General features: G+C 41.5%; 1 protein-coding gene across 6 annotated transcripts in view; it reads left to right on the top strand.

Moving 5' to 3' along the window:
• LOC136863154 (uncharacterized) overlaps positions 1–20,484 on the top strand; it is a 989,332-nt gene that overhangs the window by 367,609 nt on the left and 601,239 nt on the right. For 4 of the 6 annotated variants that reach the window (XM_068225867.1, XM_068225869.1, XM_068225868.1 and 1 more), the window contains one exon: positions 3,056–3,094. The exons of the other annotated variants lie outside the window; for them this stretch is intronic. The gene's annotated coding sequence lies outside the window, so the exon portion shown is untranslated. The remainder of the gene's footprint in view (positions 1–3,055; positions 3,095–20,484) is intronic. 6 annotated transcript variants of the gene reach the window in all.

Below are 20,484 nucleotides of genomic sequence, written 5' to 3'. Positions count from 1 at the left end.
AAAACTTACTTTAAGTTTAATGTTCAATATTTTATGTAAGTACAGCTTCGCTGGTACGGAAATAGTGTACAGTACTCTTAAATCGGCATGGGGCTGTGGTGGTTATAGTCGTGATTATCCTTGTAAGATGCAGAACCACGTGATCATTTGCCACTTCAAATCAAGAAGATAATGAAGATGGCTATCAAACAAGTGAAGAAATGAGCGCTCAGAAATTGAAGAGTGAAAGGAATTATAAAGTGGGGTGGGACTCTCTAATAATGCCGATTAGAAAGAAAACAGAATGTGCTGGCTTGCAATGCCCAAACACACTATTATTATTATTAGGGTATGGTAACGTACACAAAACAATACGAAGATTAAATATACAAGAACAGTAAGCACAAACTATTATATACATAACTACAAGATATACACATTATAATACTGAAAACAATCATGCAAGCAAAAGGGTTCAAAGAGTTAGATCTAAATTTTCTAGCCATTCTATGGTCTCAGCAGAAACTGATTAACAGTAACTGAGTGTTGTTAACCGATGTGTGTCCACTAGATGGTATTACTGGTATATTGAACAACAAGTAACCTGTCAATGACGAGTACAACAGACTGTTAATATTATTCACAAAGACGCCGAGATGCCGGGATTTTATCCCGCAAATGTTCTTCAACGTGTCTGCAGCCTACGACAAAGTGATGTCGCAATTAAACAACATAAAGACTATCAATCTCAGCTGGAAGCGAAATTGTTACCAATCATTCAGTCACCACTGATCTGCATTTTGAGCTGTCGCCCAGGTGGCACATTGCCTATCACTTGTTTACTTAGTCTGTTTTCAATGATTTCAGAGAATTTGGAAATTTATCAAACACATTCCTTAGTAAATATTATTAAAATCCCTAATTCCTCTTCCTATACGCGAATTTTGTCCTCTCGAATTCCACCATTATGTTCTTTGCTGCTTTTAAAAACTCCATTTAAGATTATTCGTCTACTAATGTAATTCCACGTCATCTCTTCGCTGACAGCTCGGAACATACCACTTAGTCGAGCAGTTCGTCTCCTTACTCCCAAGACTTCTCAGCAACATTTTCGTAACACAACTTTTTAGTATAATATTACCCAGAACAAATCTTGCTTCATTCCTTTGGATGTTTTCCGGTTCTAGAATCAAGCAATCCTGGTGTGGGTCCCGCACAGTGGAACCATGCTCTAATTAGGGTCTTACCAGTGACTTATACGCCTTCTCTTTTACACCCTTACAACTTGGAAACAGGGCAACGAATGACTGACTGTACCACTAAGGTCGAGTAAAGATGAAGAAACCGGATCTATAACACCTACATTAGATCCTTGTGTGAGTTCCGTACCTTCATACTTCGGAACGAGTGTAACTCAACGGACCATTTGTTATATCCATGGAGTACACTTTAAACGACTAGAGAGTGTGACGGTGTGAGTTGAGACTGCTGTGATCTAGTGGTTTAATCCAATTTGTGTCGCTCGTGATGATAATCCGTAGAGGTCGATGCTGCTCTAGACTGGAAGGGCAGAAAATGCCCCTTTTAGTTTAGAGAGGCAGCGATCAATTTTATGGAAATGTGCCCTGAGTGGACTAAGCTGAAGAGCATTACGTGACTTGAACTCGTCTCTGGAGCCTTGTGGGATACGATGAGGAATATTCTGCATCACATAATTTCGTACAGCATATGTATGGATTCTCACTCATTTTAGCTACACGCCAGATATTTTTACCGCATGAAGTCACAAGGCATTTTCATGCTCCCAGAATTAACACTGGATGTACGTTCAAAGATATAAACTACCGGTAAATGTCTATATTTCTTAACTGTCAAATTATTTCCTGAAATTGAAATCATTTCCTAGTTTTTATAAAGCATCCTGTAAGAGAGAAAAATAACGTCAAGTATACACTTTTAGTAACTATCAAGATCCCCAAATGGAAATCAATTTTAAAGTACCCCATGGCAACAGGAAATCAGTAGTGGAAACAGAATTCTATTACATGTAATATATAGAATATATTATAAAACGAAGCAATATCCCGGAATTACATATTATCTGCAACATAATATTACTCGCATCTTTTAAAAAACACGGTGATGAATAAACCCTCTGAAACCTATGCGTTTCCAGAAACTAACACTCCACAACTAATATTTTTAAATAATTGAATAATCACTGCATGCACGCACTCGAAAAATTTTTCACTGGCCAGAGAGAAGGCCTAACCTTCTACCTCTTCAGGGTAGGGAATGAAAACATGTCAGTAAATCAACATTTCTGGACAAGGAAATGAATAAAAAAATTGGTGTTGCTAGACTAAGGGTTGCTTCAAAATTTATCCAGTGAAAAGAAAATGGGTAACACGGCAATGTATGGGATAAGTAAATGGACCGGCTACCTTACCCCGAAAGAGCTGGTTCAGGATTCCTACTAACATCTCAAGAAAAAATAATGAACGGAAAACATGGAATGAATGAATGAACGAATGAACGCAAAATTGGGTGATGGAAAGAATGAAGACAATAATAGAGAAAAGTTTAACGTTTTACTGCAACTTGGAACAGCAACAACAGGAACGTCATAAAGTCAAACCATCGAACGCCTTGCACCACTTCAAATCTACGTCTCAATTATCTTTTGGCGACTAAAGTCCTTGACTACCAGGGGTTTCTTTAATTATTATTATTATTATTATTATTATTATTATTATTATTATTATTATTATTATTATTATTATTATTATTGTTATAGTGGTTGAATGTTACACGAACTCAGATAGATGTTCGGCGACGTTGAGAAGGGATAAGGCTAGGAGCGGGAACTAAGTGGCCTGGCCTTACTTATTTTTATCATAATAATCATCATTGAAATGGGGGAAGGCAGGAGAACCCTATCGCCGGCCATCGTCCAAACGGCTTTACGTGATTTCTTATTTTAACTTTATAACTATACATGCTCGGATTAGTCTTTTATTTTTAATATTATTGATCACCAATGTCTCCTAGTCTAATAACAATTGTAATGTTACAGATGCAGGGGCACCGACATTAAAAGAACGCAAGTTTCCAGGTAAGTTTCTGGCATACATTACATACGAAGGGGTGTGATGAACTAGGTCCTAATTACTCCATTTATACGTAGTACAGTCATTAAGTTCTGAGATTTGACGCCTGGAAGATAGGCACCCACACGACTCTGTATGTTGCACACGATGCCGCAATACACGGCGTACACCTACAAAGAACCACATCCACCCTCAAAATAGTCGCCGTTGGCCGTTAACCACTTAAGAACTTAATGACTGTACTACGTACATGAGCTTCTGTCTGTCCAGTGTTGTAATCATGATCGCTTTCACTGTTATCATCACTGTGCTCTGTGGGGGAACTCCGTCAATAGTAAGATCTAGCTCTTCAAAATAACATTTAATCTCTTGCGGTGTCGCACTAGCCCTGTTCTGTGATATATTTTGATATATTGGAGGGGCAAGTATAACTTTGTGTCTATTTATGAATGTCTGAACCCAATCTGGGCCTGGAAGATTATTCTTGAATCGTTTCATTACGTTTCCTTCCCTGTCCAAACGATACATCACAAAACACCGCAGATCAAAGGTAGTTAACGGATAACCCCATTCTGAATAAGCAACAACTATTTGCACAATCTTTATATCACATAGTTTGTCAAGAACTGTTTGGCCAACTTTGTTTCTTCTGTTTTGAAATTCCACAGGAGACATTGTACTGTGTCCGGCTCCATGGATAAATGGTTAGCGTGCTGGCCTTTGGTCACAGAGGTCCCGAATTGGATTCGAGGCAGGGTCGGGAATTTTAACCATAATTGGTTAATTCCCCTGGCACAGGGACTGCGTGTATATGTCGTCTTCATCAACATTTTATCCTCATCACGACGCGCAGGTCGCCTACGGGAGTCCAATCAAAAGACCTGCACCTGGCGAGCCGAAGTCTTCGGACACATCCAGGCACTAAAAGCCATACGCCATTTCATTTCATTGTACTGTACGTTTGCAAAGCACATTTCTACATTTGAAACTTTTGTGCAGCAGTTCAGAGTGACATCACTCTTCTCATAGCCTGTAGACTATTTTCCAGGTCTTCCTGCACAATAGGTTTAAGGCGACCTCCTCTAGGGTCACTTTTGTAGTTCCGAACCACGTTGTCCCTTTTCGCCACTTAAAGTAAAAGAAAATGACATCATAACATAGAATGATTGATAACGTTCATTAACCCCAAAATTTAGCTATGGATATATGCCCATGTATCTTAGAAATAGTAACAGTAATTACCTGTCAGCTTCAAAAATGTGTATGTTCACGTGTTACGGATGCACGAAAGAAGTTTCGGCGCCAACACAAACTTGTAACCAGCTGATCAGCATCACAGGTGCGCCAACTTCAGAACAAATTCCAAAAAGTATCCCATGTCAAGCAAGTAGGTTGTGAAAAGCAAATCACCAGCATTCTAAAACAGCAAATGTCGCTAGTATAGCTCAATTACTTTCGTGTTAGTATCAAATCAATGCTTTTCCGGAACTGTTAGTAGTATAATAGGCAGATTCGGGCGCCACCACCACCACCGGCTCCTAGAGGCCTCCTCCACCACCACCACAGCCAGAGGCCTCCCAGAGGCCTCCTCCACCACCACCGCAGACAGAGGCCTTCCTAGAGGCCGGCTCCACCACCCGCGGGAAATTTGAATTGGTAAACAAAGCCACGTGCTTTTGGACAGCTATCGTCGACAACAACGCATCGCTAACAGCAGTACTGCCACCTTGACGGGCCTAAACCTCAGTGGTACCAAATTAAACTCACAAGTGCGAGATTTGAATTTGTAAACAAATCCACGTGTTTTTTGACAGCCACGTGCTTTTTGACAGACAACAACGTATCGCAAACCTCAGTGCAGCCATCTTGACGGACCTAAACCTTAGTGGTACCAACTTAACCTCACTAGCGCGAGATTTGAATCTGTAAACAAATCCACGTGCTTTTTGACAGCTGTCATCCGCCATCCTTAATCAAGAGAGCACCGTGCTGCCCTGTTTATCGCAGTAGCTGCAAATTCGTCACCTGTCATCGGCAGTTCTGCCATCTTGGCGGGCCTAAACCTTAGTGCTACCAACTTAACCTCACTACCGCGAGATTTGAATCGGTAAACAAATACACGTGATTTTTTGACAGCTGGCATCCGCCATCTTTAATCTATAGAGCATAGTGCTGTCGTCTTTAGCTACTTACCTTTGAAATGTGGTGGCGGATAATTTGAAAAATGCTTTTTGACAGCAGCAATCTTTGAGCAGAGTGCTGCCCTCATTAGCTAGATACCACTGAAATGTGGTGGCAGGCAATTCCGCGAGACAGCAGCCATCTTTAATCAAGAGAGCACCGTGCTGCCCTCTTCGTGGCGGTGGCAAGTTCCACGTGCTCTTGTTTGGAAACAAACTCACGTGCTTTTTTCTGACAGCTGTCATCCGCCATCTTGCATTACAAACCTCAGTGCTGCACTCGTTAGCTAGATACCTTTGAAATGTGATGGCGGCAATTTGAAAAATTCTATGTCTCTTGTTTGGAAACAAAGCCACGTGCTGTTTTGACAGCTGTCATCCGCCATCCTTAATCAATAGAGTACTGTGCTGCTATCATAGGGCAATTTCGTCAGCTGTCATCCGCCAACTTTAATCCACAGAGCACCGTGCTGCCCTCTTTATGACATGTACTAGCGGGCCATTTGAAAAGTTCTGTTAGCTGTCATCCGCCATCTTTAATCAAGAGAGCCCCGTGCTGTCATCTTTAGCTAGATACCTTTGAAATGTGGTGGCGACAACTTGAAAATATCTATGTCTCTTGTTTCGAAACAAAGCCACGTGCTGTTTTGACAACTGTCATCCGCCATCTTTAATCAATAGAGCACTGTGCTGCTATCATGCGGGCAATTTCGTCAGCTGTCATCCGCCATCTTTAATCCACAGAGCACCACACTGCCCTCTTTATGACATGTAGTAGCGGGCAATTTGAAAAGTTCTGTTAGCTGTCATCCGCCATCTTTAATCAAGAGAGCCCCGTGCTGCTATCTTTAGCTAGATACCTTTGAAATGTGGTGGCGGCAAATTAAAAAATTCCACGTGCTCTTGTTTAGCAAACAAACTCACGCGCTTTTTGTCAGCTGTCATCCGCCATCTTACATCGCAAACCTCAGTGCTACACACTTTAGGTACATACCTTTGAAATATGGTGGCTGATAATTCAAAAAGAAAAATTCTACAGCAGCCATCTCTCGACGCTAATTGCATAAGGTAGTGGCTATACATGACTCCTTAAAGGTGTTTATGCAAGATGGCTGCTATACATAGGTTCTTATGAAACTTCTTTGGGATGCTTGCTCAAGATGGCCGTTATACAAGGCTCCTTATGAGACTCCCTAGGGATGCTTGCGCAAGATGGCGGTTGCTCTTATGAGGCGGCTTAAGAGTCCTTGTACAAGATGGCTAGAGACGCCCTAAGGATGCTTGCGCAAGATGGCGGACGCAAGATGGCGGCTATACACGACTTCTTATGAGACACCTTAAGGATGCTTGCGCAAGATGGCTGCTGCTCTTATGAAGAAAGCTAGCTTAGAGGCTAATGTGTCATGCTAGTTCGATTCATTAAATTTAGGGCTTAAATGCAAAATGTTAAATATCTCGAAAACGGTGCATCGTAGAGCAAAACGGACAACATTGTTCTGCCCAATACCTCGGTTCGCAGTATGAGGAACATGATAGAATAAGAAAAACATAGTCTAATGATGAGATCAACGGTTCGGTTCCTACTTAGGCCCTTTGGCATTCGCTCTGTTTTAGCTTGTATTGAAGCAAGTCTTCATAACATGATCAGGTCTAGTTATGGTAGAGAGTATAACGTGCCGTGCAGGTTCTATTCATTAAATTTGGGGCTTAAATGCAAAATGTTAAATATCTCGAAAACGGTGCATCGTAGAGCAAAACGGACAACATTTTTCCACCTAATACCAAGGTTTGCAGTATCAAGAACATGATAGCATAAGAAAAACATAGTCCAATGGTGAGATCGACGGTTCGATTCCTACTTAGGCCCTTTGGCATTGGCAACTATCTAATTCTACAAGATGGCGGCTATACATAGCTTCTTATGGGACAGCTTAAGAGCGCTTGCACAAGATGGCTGCTGCTCTTATGAGACTCCCTAGGGGTGCTTGCGCAAGGTAGCAGCGACAAGACGGTGACTATACACAGCTCCTTATGATACGGCCTAGAGGTGCTCACACAAGATGGTGGCTGCTCTGATGAAGAAAGCTAGCTTGCCATCGTGCAGGTATCTTTACAGCACTAAACCTCATACCTTTGAAATGTGGTGGCGAGTAATTTGAAAAATTCGACGTACTTTTTCTTAACAGCAGCTATCTTTAAACAATAGCGGCTATACATAATCTGTTAAGGCCTCCTCTTATGTCAAGGCATAGCTCTATCGAACAAGTTTAAACCTGCATCGGGATAGCTAGAGTAAGCACGTGCTGCAGTGATGACGTCATTATGCATGTTTAGACTTGCAAATCACAAAAGAAACATAACAAGACTAGAATCGAACACTGCACTCTATGCCGTTAACTTTATCATGTTATCGGAACATTGACTGAAGTGTTTAGAACACTAAATAAGTGATCAAGACTAAAATAAAACACTGTACTCGATACAACATGTGTTTAGAACATGTCAGGGTATACCTTTGTTCTAAGAAGATTAGATTACCGCACATTCCTTGTAGGGATAATAGGCTAAAGGGGTAATGGGCAAAAGGGCAAAAGGGCTAAAGGGCTAATGGGCAAAAGGGCTAAAGGGCTAATAGGCTAAAGAGCTAGGGTGCCTCTCCTCTCTTTATCCGGGCTTGAGACCGGCTCTACAACTAGAGGCGGAGTTAACACCCTAAGGAACGGAGTATGTTGGGAAATAATCTATACGAATATAGCTCCTCGATCGACTATATACTACAGATGGATGATTTAGGTGAGGGTAAGCGCTTACTTAATAATACCTACACGACGTAATTCATGCTCTATTTCAGAAATATCTTCTTTGTACTGTGTGTAACCAGCATCATGATAGGCTCTTAGCAGTTGTAAACGTTTTACGAGTACGTTGGGGTCTTTACAGTATCTTATATCTACATAGGGTAACAGAGGCTTGTTGTGAACTTTGAGTCTATATGCAGACAGTTGATGTGTAGGGACTTGTTTTGGTGTAATACGTGCTTCAGCAGTAGCGTTTCTAGGTACAAACTTAACTTGTTTCGATAGCGATGAAGCGTTGAAATTTCCTTCTTCTTTACCTTGCATCTCCTCTTGAGATGTTTGCACTGCGACAGAACGTGTAGTAGGCTTAGGAAATGAAGTAAAATCATCAAGCTGTAATGGCAATGAAACATTAAGATTTTCTTCTTCTTCTACTTTCCCTTTACTACTGATTTGATCAACATCATTATCCTTATTATCATAATCATGATCTTGCCTCTCTTTATCTTGAAGTTAGTGCTTAGTAACAGAACTTGTATCAGGCCTAGACAACAAGGGAGAATTAAAAATCTCTCGCAGAGGTGTACTTTTTAAACATAAATCAGTGTTCGCTTGAATATGGTTGAGCTCTTTGTATTTTGTTCCCGATGAAGCTACATTACGCGCGGCTTCATGACGTTGAGCGTTGTAAGCGTTCTTGAACTCTCTTCTACAATGTTTGCATTGAAAAATTGTCCTACATGATATCTCATGACGTCTCTTGTGATAGCTCAGGGAAAATGTTTTTCCACACTCTTCGCAAACATACCTAGCCTATTAGCCCTTTAGCCCTTTTGCCCATTAGCCCTTTAGCCTATTATCCCTACAAGGAATGTGCGGTAATCTAATCTTCTTAGAACAAAGGTATACCCTGACATGTTCTAAACACATGTTGTATCGAGTAGAGTGTTTTATTTTAGTCTTGATCACTTATTTAGTGTTCTAAACACTTCAATCAATGTTCCGATAACATGATAAAGTTAACGGCATAGAGTGCAGTGTTCGATTCTAGTCTTGTTATGTTTCTTTTGTGATTTGCAAGTCTAAACATGCATAATGACGTCATCACTGCAGCACGTGCTTACTCTAGCTATCCCGATGCAGGTTTAAACTTGTTCGATAGAGCTATGCCTTGACATAAGAGGAGGCCTTAACAGATTATGTATAGCCGCTATTGTTTAAAGATAGCTGCTGTTAAGAAAAAGCACGTCGAATTTTTCAAATTACTCGCCACCACATTTCAAAGGTATGAGGTTTAGTGCTGTAAAGATACCTGCACGATGCAAAGCAAGCTTTCTTCATCAGAGCAGCCACCATCTTGTGTGAGCACCTCTAGGCCGTATCATAAGGAGCTGTGTATAGTCACCGTCTTGTCGCTGCTACCTTGCGCAAGCACCCCTAGGGAGTCTCATAAGAGCAGCAGCCATCTTGTGCAAGCGCTCTTAAGCTGTCCCATAAGAAGCTATGTATAGCCGCCATCTTGTAGAATTAGATAGCTGCCAATGCCAAAGGGCCTAAGTAGGAATCGAACCGTCGATCTCATCATTGGACTATGTTTTTCTTATGCTATCATGTTCTTGATACTGCAAACCTAGGTATTAGGTGGAAAAATGTTGTCCGTTTTGCTCTACGATGCACCGTTTTCGAGATATTTAACATTTTGCATTTAAGCCCCAAATTTAATGAATCGAACTAGCATGACACCTTAGCCTCTAAGCTAGCTTTCTTCATAAGAGCAGCAGCCATCTTGCGCAAGCATCCTTAAGGTGTCTCATAAGAAGTCGTGTATAGCCGCCATCTTGCGTCCGCCATCTTGCGCAAGCATCCTTAGGGCGTCTCTAGCCACCTTGTGTAAGGACCCTTAAGCCGCCTCATAAGAGCAACCGCCATCTTGCGCAAGCATCCCTAGGGAGTCTCATAAAGGGGCCTTGTATAACCGCCATCTTGCGCAAGCATCCCAAGGAAGTCTCATAAGAACCTATGTATAGCGGCCATCTTGCATAAACACCTTTAAGGAGTCATGTATAGCCACTACCTTATGCAATTAGCGTCGAGAGATGGCTGCTGTAGAATTTTTCTTTTTGAATTATCAGCCACCATATTTCAAAGGTATGTACCTAAAGTGTGTAGCACTGAGGTTTGCGATGTAAGATGGCGGATGACAGCTGACAAAAAGCGCGTGAGTTTGTTTGCTAAACAAGAGCACGTGGAATTTTTCAATTTGCCGCCACCACATTTCAAAGGTACCTAGCTAAAGATGGCAACACGGGTCTCTCTTGATTAAAGATGGCGGATGACAGCTAACAGAACTTTTCAAATTGCCCGCTACTACATGTCATAAAGAGGGCAGTGCGGTGCTCTGTGGATTAAAGATGGCGGATGACAGCTGACGAAATTGCCCGCATGATAGCAGCACAGTGCTCTATTGATTAATGATGGCGGATGACAGTTGTCAAAACAGCACGTGGCTATGTTTCCAAACAAGAGACATAGAATTTTTCAAATTGCCGCCACCACATTTCAAAGGCATCTAGCTAAGGAGTACAGCAATGAGGTTTGTAATGCAAGATGGCGGATGGCATCTGTCAGAAAAAAGCATGTGAATTTGTTTCCAAACAAGAGCACGTGGAATTTGCCACCGCCACAAAGAGGGCAGCACGGTGCTCTCTTGATTAAAGATGGCTGCTGTCACGTGGAATTGCCTGCCACCACATTTCAATGGTATCTAGCTAAAGAGGGCAGCACGGTGCTTAAAGATGGCTGCTGTCAAAAAGCATTTTTCAAATTATCCACCACCACATTTCAAAGGTAAGTAGCTAAATATGGCAGCACTATGCTCTATAGATTAAAGATGGCGGATGACAGCTCTCAAAAAGCACGTGGATTTGTTTACAGATCCAAATCTCGCGCTAGTGAGGTTAAGTTGGTACCACTAAGGTTTAGGTCCGTCAAGATGGCTGCACTGAGGTTTGCGATACGTTGTTGTCTGTCAAAAAGCACGTGTCTGTCAAAAAACACGGCGATTTGTTTACAAATTCAAATCTCGCGCTTGTGAGGTTTAGTTGGTACTACTGAGGTTTAGGCCCGTCAAGATGGCAGTACTGAGGTTAGCGATGCGTTGTTGTCAATGATAGCTGTCAAAAAGCACGTGGCTTTGTTTACCAATTCAAATTTCCCGCGGGTGGTGGAGCGGGCCTCTAGGAAAGCCTCTGGCTGTGGTGGTGGTGGTGGTGGTGGTGGTGGAGGAGGCCTCTGGGAGGCCTTTGGCTGTGGTGGTGGTGGAGGAGGCCTCTGGAAGCCGGTGGTGGTGGTGGCGACCGAATCCGCCCATTATACTACTACTGTTGTCCCTATTCACCCCTGCGTCCCTATTAACCCTAGTTTATGGTACGACAAAACCAGCTTAGTGATCACTAATACCATTTATTTTTTCAGTTTCTCTACAGAGCTCATCTGCTTTTACCAGCACCACGTCCAAAATATTCTTCCCTCATGTTGGTTCCATCACTTTCTGAATCAGTTGTCCTTCCCATATTAACTTATATGCCATTTCTTAGTCATAATTCCTGTCATTCGCATTACCTTCCTAGTTGACATTTGGTAAATTGAGATTTTCCGCTACATTCACATTCCTTTACATATCGTTTCCACATAGCTGATTATCTTATCAAATGATTCTGAATCAGTATCAGCGCTACCTTTTCTCGGTCTGTACACACGAAAGGTATCAAGTTGGCTGTTATCTTTAGAAATGAGCCTTACATCTAGAATTTCTTGTTTGTCATCCTCAACTTTTTCATAGCTTACAAATTCTTCTTTCACCAGAAAGAATACTCGCCCTCCTACCATTCCTATCCTACCTGTACGATACACATTCCAGTTCCGTGAGAAAATTGCTGCATGCATTAGGCCCTATATCATTTCTCAGCCATGTTTCAACTCTTATTACATTATCTGGTAAGTATATATCTATTAAATTACTTTATTTTATTCCTTTCTTTACAATGCTTGTACAGTTCAACACTAACATTTTGATGTCTTTCCTACTTGACTTCCAGATCCCTGAACCCTTATCACCGCTCCCTAGACCACCCCGTTTCCGTGAGTGTACCTCCCTATAGCCCTTCTAAACAAATATCCTAATTTATACGTGCTACTGCGGTTTAAGTGAAGCTATCTCAGCGCAGATGCCTATCTCCTACCCACCCATCAGGATATAGAGATCTCACTCCCATTTTCCCACGTACCCACACCATAGTCTCATTTAAATCACCAATCACCCTCCAGTCAGTATCCCTTCTACACAGTATTCCGCCGATAAAAATATCCGCTTCCTTAAACTTCATCCGTGCTTCATTTACCAGATCCCACACATCCCCAGCTACGTTGGTACTTATACCTGCTTGCCTTACGTTGTTGGTACCAACGTGAAACACTACAACCTTCTCCTTTCCCTCCTCCTTCTCTTATACTTTCCTCAATATCTGTCTCAACCTAATTCCTGGTTAACACTCTACTCTGGTTCCCTTTCTTCCACACACTTACCCCACGTGTCTGAGAATCGACTCACTCATGATCAGAGCCTCAACCCTACCCAACTAATTTGATCCCCTCCCCTTCTGCTCAGCCCTATCTTTCCTGACAGCTGCAGGAAGTTACTTCCTCCTCCCTTTTCTCCCTCCTATGACCCTGTTCCACCTGTCTTTTCGTATCCTCTACTCTATATTTCCGTTTCCTACTTTCACCCTTCCTCCTACTTCCACACTTCTCAGGAACAATCTCCTGTTCCTCATCTTCCCTCTGTTGTTCTACCTGCAGTTACTCGTACCGATTTTTCACAGCGAGTTGTCTTCAATTCTGATCCTGAATAGAGCCCTTAGTCTGCAATCTCCTTCTCCTTAAAAAATTAGACCACCTGTTTTATATAATCCCCCCCTTTCTTTCCCGTCCCTCTTTTACACCTACTGTATCCTCTACATTGTTTGAGAGAGGCCTACCTTCCTTCAAGTCTTCTGAGAGAATCCTAATTATCTCCCTCGAACTCTCCGACTTCTCCCTCATACTCCTTAATGCCTGGCCACACCCACAGTTCATACACTTGCACTTCTTAGCCATTAATTGCGGAAAAATGAAAAGAAGAGGAAAAATAAAATAACTCATTCTGTGCAAAAATATAAGGGTAAGAAATATTGTCTAGGTTAGTACACAACGATCACGCGAAAATGAGGTAATTAATATACTACTACACTACAATACTACTTAGTTGTACTATTTTTTTATCCTACAACACCCTAAAAGAAAGAAAACTCGTTAGTTGTTGAATACCGGAAGAAATACATAAGAATTGCACAATTCTAAACTGCAGTTAATCCTATCCTAATTACAACAACAGAATTCTAGTAAGAGAGTTTCTATAGATACTTCTACTATACTACACAAATATTTTACAATAATAGAATAAGCACGCTATTTTTAATAAGATAATACAATACACTAGAATAATTTTAAACTACGTTCTGACGTATCGTAAATACAATAGGTTATTAATAATCGCAAACAGACATTAAAATTGCAACAAAATTTTGAAAATCGCAAGAACTGCTCAAAGATTATCAACAAAGCTAAATGTGTAGACAGATTATTATTAGTACTACTTCATCCTATTATGCTCTAATATATGCACACAAAGATACACACGAGTATAGCAGACAAGATACTATCTAATATACCGTATCTGCACTGCAATTCTCAACTGAAATGTGGTTATGTGATTTTTACAGCTGATGGATTACTATTATTTTCGTTACTATTCGGGACGGGAAATAAAAGTGTCCTTAAATGCTGAAAAAATAACAGGTTGTCTAGAATATTTTCTCAAAAAACTTCTGTCAAACTACGCCGGGGACTTGAATTGCAATATTATTGGGATATAGGAATATGATTATTAACTTTTACACTGCAAAACTTCTACGTGACATAACTGTCAATAATATATTTTGAAATAATTTATCTGAAGGATGAAGAATACTGAAACCATCTCTAACTGTTAAACCATAGCAATACTACTGTAACTGAGTTTTGACTGTTCTCAACGCAGTATTATGAACTTGTACATGTGGCTTACACGAAGTCCATCCAGAATCACCACATGTAAAAAGCAATGGATAGGATATAGGATAAGACTGGGAGTTCAAGTAAGATATTTTAGTAATTGCACCAGTTCTTTTGGGATAGATGACAAAATCGATATTGCTTGATGGTGTTCCCCGATCAGTGACCTAAACAGCAATAACCTCATTGACTGTAGGCGCATTGGATCTTAGATGATGAAATCCAATTTTAGTAGTAACTATCAATTTAAAATCAGGTAAAGTGTCAGCTATGCGTATCAAGCATTACTTGCAATGTAACAATTATAGCATTGCAAGAGTTTCTATTGACTTCATCCTCTATACGATTGTGTTGTATTGCTTTCGTGTTGTGTACAAAAGCAAACACTTATACAAACACGAACTTATTTTTATTGATTCACCAGTTTACATGTACTCATTCAGTTTACGTTGCACTGAAACTAAAAGTTGTTCTCGCTGGTGACCATGAAAATTAACTAAGTACATTATTTATAAAATGATGCTTATGAGTGGGAAGGACTGTTGTCAATTTTTGAGTGTGCTTTAAGCCACAATAATATTCTCGTTGCCAGAACACAAATATTAAGGGAAGCCCTATCTTTAAGCACATGAAACCAAGAGGAAGGAATTAAGTCCTTATGTACAATGTACGAGATGCGGCAATTAAATAACGAGACTGATCTGAAAAATGTGATTTATTGCAAACAATGTTACAATACACTTTTATCCCCTTCAACACACTCCCCTCCCCTATCTATACACCGTTTCATACGTGCCTTCCACTGTTCGAAGCAATGCTGTAGGTCCTCCTTTGTCACCCTGCGCAACACCTCTGCCGTTTTTACTTTTACTTGTTCCACAGACTGAAAATGTGTTCCCATCAATACACTTTTCACTTTTGGGCAGAGATAAAAGTCACAAGGAGCAAGATCAGGCGAATGCGGAGGATGTTCTAGCACAGGAATGCGCTTGTCAGCTAAACACTGCTTCACAGACTGGGCGTTGTGGGCAGGTGCGTTGTCGTGGTGAAGAATCCATGAGCCGTTCTTCCATGAATCTGGTATTTTCTTCCTTACTCTTTCCATTAGCTTGATTAGGACTTCTTTATAGTATTGGTGATTTACGGTTTGACCCCCAGGAACCCATTCAATCATCAGAACACCCTGGATATCGAAAAAAATATCAACATTGCTATCAGTTTTGATTTGCTCATTCGCGCTTTTTTCATTCTTGGCGATGAGGGGGTCTTCTAGTGCATGGATTGACGTTTTGTTTCCGGGTCATACTGGAAAATCCATGTTTCGTTACCTGTGATGACATTTGTGAGCAAGTCTGGATCATCTGCGAGTCGTTCCATGATGTCAGAGCACATGTTCTTCCGATTGTCTTCTTGTTCCTGAGTGAGGTTTTTCGGGACCAATTTTGCACAAATTTTCTCATGTTTAATTCATCATGCAAAATTTGTCTCACTGTCTGTTAATATTTAACATGTCGGCAATCATTCGAATACTCAGACGTCGGTCTTTTCGCACAATTTCGTTGACTTTCTGGACGTTTCCTTCACTTCCGACAGTCACAGGTCATCCGGGACGTTCATCATCTTCAAACTCTTCCCTACCTTCAGAGAACCGTTTGTGCCACTCAAACACTCGTGCACGTGACATAGCATTGTCACTAAACACCTCCTTTAACATTTGAAAACATTCCGTGGGTGATTTCTTTAATTTCACTAGGAATTTCAGGTGAATGCGCTGCTCGAGTTTTATGTCCACCATGATCGCGGCACGATTACACAACAGTGTCCGCTACAACCAAGTTCCAAAAGCAAACTAAAGCAGGTAGAACATCGAAACGAAGTGTGCTTGCTCAGGAAGAATCAAGTTCAACTACATTCCAATGACAACCTCCCACCATGTGACCACGGAGTAGGAGGGGCGCAGCCTCTTCATTTCATTGCCGCACCTCGTATAATGGGACATAAAATATGTCACGAGTGTGCTGAGAGCAAAGAAGACTACAGTAAGAGGGAGAAAAGGAATGGCTCCTTCCGAGGTTACGCTTGCGCGTGCGGAGATGAAACCTCACGACCTGTGTCAGTCCGCCTGTCCAGACCACATTCTGAAACAGGAGATACCCTACGTGGCTGGAGTGCGGTGTAGACAGGTCGACGTACGGAAATGTCGCAGCTCATCCGGCATACCGACTTATACTGAAAATTGGTGTGACGTGCACTTGCCCTGTTGGCTGTAGATGTAGGCGCGTTTCGCGCAGTTCGATAAGGGCACCACAACACTCTCCCCTCCTAAATACACCGGTACGGCGTAAAACGCCGACGATGCCGACAGCGGTTGCGCTGTTGGATCGGGGAGCCGGCCATCTCTGTTGTTGTTGCCGCGTACTGGTGCTGTTACAGTACTGCAGGTTCACCTGGAAAAGAACCCAAATTAATGAACTGGTCAAATGCTCTTCCTGAGATAGATTTTGGTGTGGAGTGTGTAAGTCCACCTCCGGGGCTGTAGATAGCGCCTTCGTAGCTATCTTGGTGACGACATATGATCCTGCCGGCTATCTCGACCTCGCACAGTCGGTTTCCTAAAGGACGTTTGATGACACCAGGTACCCAGGCTGGATGCTAGTGGAAAGTTTTGGCATAGACCTTGTCACCAGTATGGAAATTGCGGTTGATTCTGAATGTCTCCCGTTCGACGGGCTGCGATAGAGAAAGCAGAGTTCGTTGAGTTCGTCCTTGCAGCTTCTGCGCCGGGCTGAGACCAGGGATGGCCCTGTAGTTTCCCAGAAGTTGTAGTAGAGCCTGTACTTTATGGAGACCAGAGTGGGCGGCTTTCTTCATGGACTTCTTGAAAGTGTGGATGAAGTGCTCAGCTTCTCCATTGGATTGCGTGTGGTAGGTGCCAAGAAATCCTGGTATTTGGCTTTATGAACTGAGGTCCATTATCGGATATAATAGTGTGAAGTAAACCTTCAGTTGTAAATATCCGCTGTAATGCACGAATGCTTGCTTCCGTAGGGGAAGAGCTCAATTCGACTACGAAAGGAAAATGAGACATGGCGTCGATCACAATCAATCACATTGAATTTAGGAATGGTCCTGCGTAGGCAATGTGTACCCATTCCATTGGGTTATCTGCTGGCAGTCGGGGGAGGGGGGAGATGAGCAGGTGGTGAATTCTGGAGCGTTTGACAAGTTTCACACTGTCTGATCGTGTTCGCAATTTGAGTGTCAATGCCGGACCAATACAGTGTCAGCGGGCTAGTTGCTTTGTTCAGACGATACCCCAGTGAACTTCACGGAGTAAGTTCAGCACCTGTTTGCGAAGGCTGACTAGGATGATGACTCGTAAATGAGTGCTTGCTTTTAAGAATAATACTCCTTCATGGACAGTAAGGCGATCTTGGAACTTATGAAAATATGCTGCATCATATGATAACTCGGGAGCGTTCGGTCATCCATTCTGTACATAGTTTCGTATCTGAGCAAAGGAATTGTCCTTATCTGTAGCTTGGGCAATTCAGCGGGCGCCAATACGAAAATGAGGGACGGTGTCCTCTAATTCCATATCTAGGTGTAAACAATCCTTTTCTTGAGCGTTGAAGATTGTGTCAGGATCAACAGGTTGGCATGACAGGGCATCAGCATTATAATGCTGTGAAGTGCTTCTGTATTTTATCTTATAAGTATCATCATACAGAAAAAGAGACCATCGCTGTAGTTTGCGGAGAGTCTGGTCTGGTATTTTTTTCACCAGGATTAAGTAAGTGTACCAATAGCTTGTGGTCGGTGATGATTAAGGAATGATTGCTATAGAGATAGACATTAAAATGTCTGACACCATAGATGATGGCTAATGGTTCTTGTTCTATCTACGAATAGTTACGCTGATGAGAATTGAGAGTTTTGGAAGAAAAAGCTATTGGTTGCCCATGACCATTGTCATCCTTTTGTGATAATACTGAACCCTTGAACTTACCGTTCCATCGTTAGTCATCTGCCTCGGCTGCTTCAGTAGAGCAATATCGTACTCTTGGATCTTGGAGTCGTTGCGAGTTTTTTCTGTCACTTCATCGAGCAAACGATAGGGATCAGAGAAGAGCATAAATACTTCAAATGAGGAGCAAAAATGTGCTTACTAAAATATTTATTCAATGTAAATCACGACAATTTACTTATAAAATAGGCAAGGAACGTCACTTAAAATTTTCACAACATGCTTTAACGCAGTTACAATGCGTAACGTGAGTGGTAAACTTTTATTGAAATTGTTTCGTATTATCTTTCAAAGAATAGAAACATAGTGTAAAATTCGTGGACAGCAAAAACCAGAAAAAGAGAATAAAACCTGATAATCGGGCACCATTGATCCAAACGATAACTGAGAGTTAACCCACACGATCCGTGGAAAATCTGACCTTCAACAATTAGAATTCCAGCTTTACATTTAATTAAGGTTATCCATCAGTCGACTATCCTATCCGATACTGGAACACCCCCTGAATGGATCCTTAATCGAACCAAATCGACTATCAGTTGCTTTGGATTGGTTGCGAAATATTACTTGAAAGCATGGTGTTCATTACAAGTTAACAGCAATTGTCACAATAAAAAATAAAATTCCAACACACATTGTCAGCTCGTGCCACCCTTAAGTTACAGAGCAAACCCGATGCTGAATCATGCATCACCCCAAACATATGTTCAGAAGAAACCAACAACACTTCATCCGATGGGATCTTACGTTACATCGTTCTGAAGGAACAACACTGCGAAATGCAGGAAAAATTAATTCATTATGCATTTAGAAGAAGTGCCAAATACTGAAGTTAAAGAAAAGTGATAAATCACTTGAAAATGTTCCTACTAATCCAACTTTCAGGTTATGAAACAGTTACATCGTGAAATTCGTTAAATTACAAGTACACAATATAAAATAAACAAAAGGAAATCTTTCCAGTTTTCTATGACTACGACTACAGTTGTAAATCTGTCTACCTACACTTGTCCCATTACACTGAGCTCGATAGCTGCAGTCGCTTTTGTGCGGCCAGTATCCAGTATTCGGGAGATAGTGGGTTCGAACCCCACTGTCGGCAGCCCTGCAGATGGTTTTCCGTGGTTTCCCATTTTCACACCAAGCAAATGCTGGGGCTGTACCTTAATTACGGCCACGGACGCTTCCTTCCCACCCCTAGCACTTTCCTGTCCCATCGTCGCCATTAGACCTATCTGTGTCAGTGCGACGTAAAACAACTTGCAAAAAAATACAAGTGATTGGTAGATCAACGTCTCCCATAAAATAATGTGAATAACAAAAAATGAAGACAAAATATATTAACAGCTGGCGAATCGAAACCGCATTCGTAGTGAAAATCCTACAAAAATCAACTAAGTGTCAACACATGGCATTATCATAATATATCGGACACCCGAACAATAAATCTTCAAGTACAGAAGAACGTAAATAGGAAACGGAAGTTCATCGAACTTGAACGCGCGCGGCTAAGCAGTAATGATCAGTCTCCATTATTATAGCCAGGTTTCCACGTGGGACAACCCTTACATTCATGCCGCTACGGATGCAATGCTATTATGAGAGCACCTTCTGGCTAGTAAGATTTATGCACAAACATGTCCTGAATAGTACCTGCTAATATCTTTCACATTCGTATCCACTACTGCAAACACTAACATCGTTCATATCGACTCGAAAAAATGCCTAACCTGTGACTTGACTGTGTACAGACGACGGCCTAATCCTGTCGTTGAGCCAACGTTACAGTGTCTACTCATCCTTAAGTTATATAATACACGCGGCATCCTAAACCTATCGCTGAGCCAACGTTATGGTATCTACACATCGTTCATACTGCCATGCGAAATCGAACCTTTAACACAATGTCCGGATATTTAGATCTGATCCTCGTTCAAACTATAACCTAAATGAACTCGATCCTGAATATATTACTGTATTTCCTACCAGAAAGCGTGAAATCGAAGTTAAACAAGATGTCTGAGTAGTTTAATCTATTCCTCGATACAGTCTCAACTCATGCAGTGAAGTTTGGTAAATCGAAATAAACTCAACTCTCGCTTGATATTACGTAATATCACTGAAAACAATAATCACTGCCATCACGATATTCAAGGCACAACTCGAGTGAGAGGCCCCAACTGACCTTCCGTGTTAACAATCCAAACATGTATCACCGTGAATTGTGCAGTGAAGTAACT

Source organism: Anabrus simplex, chromosome 2 (assembly GCF_040414725.1).
Source record: "Anabrus simplex isolate iqAnaSimp1 chromosome 2, ASM4041472v1, whole genome shotgun sequence".
NCBI lineage: Eukaryota > Metazoa > Arthropoda > Insecta > Orthoptera > Tettigoniidae > Anabrus > Anabrus simplex.
This window is presented reverse-complemented; position numbering and strand designations above follow the sequence as displayed.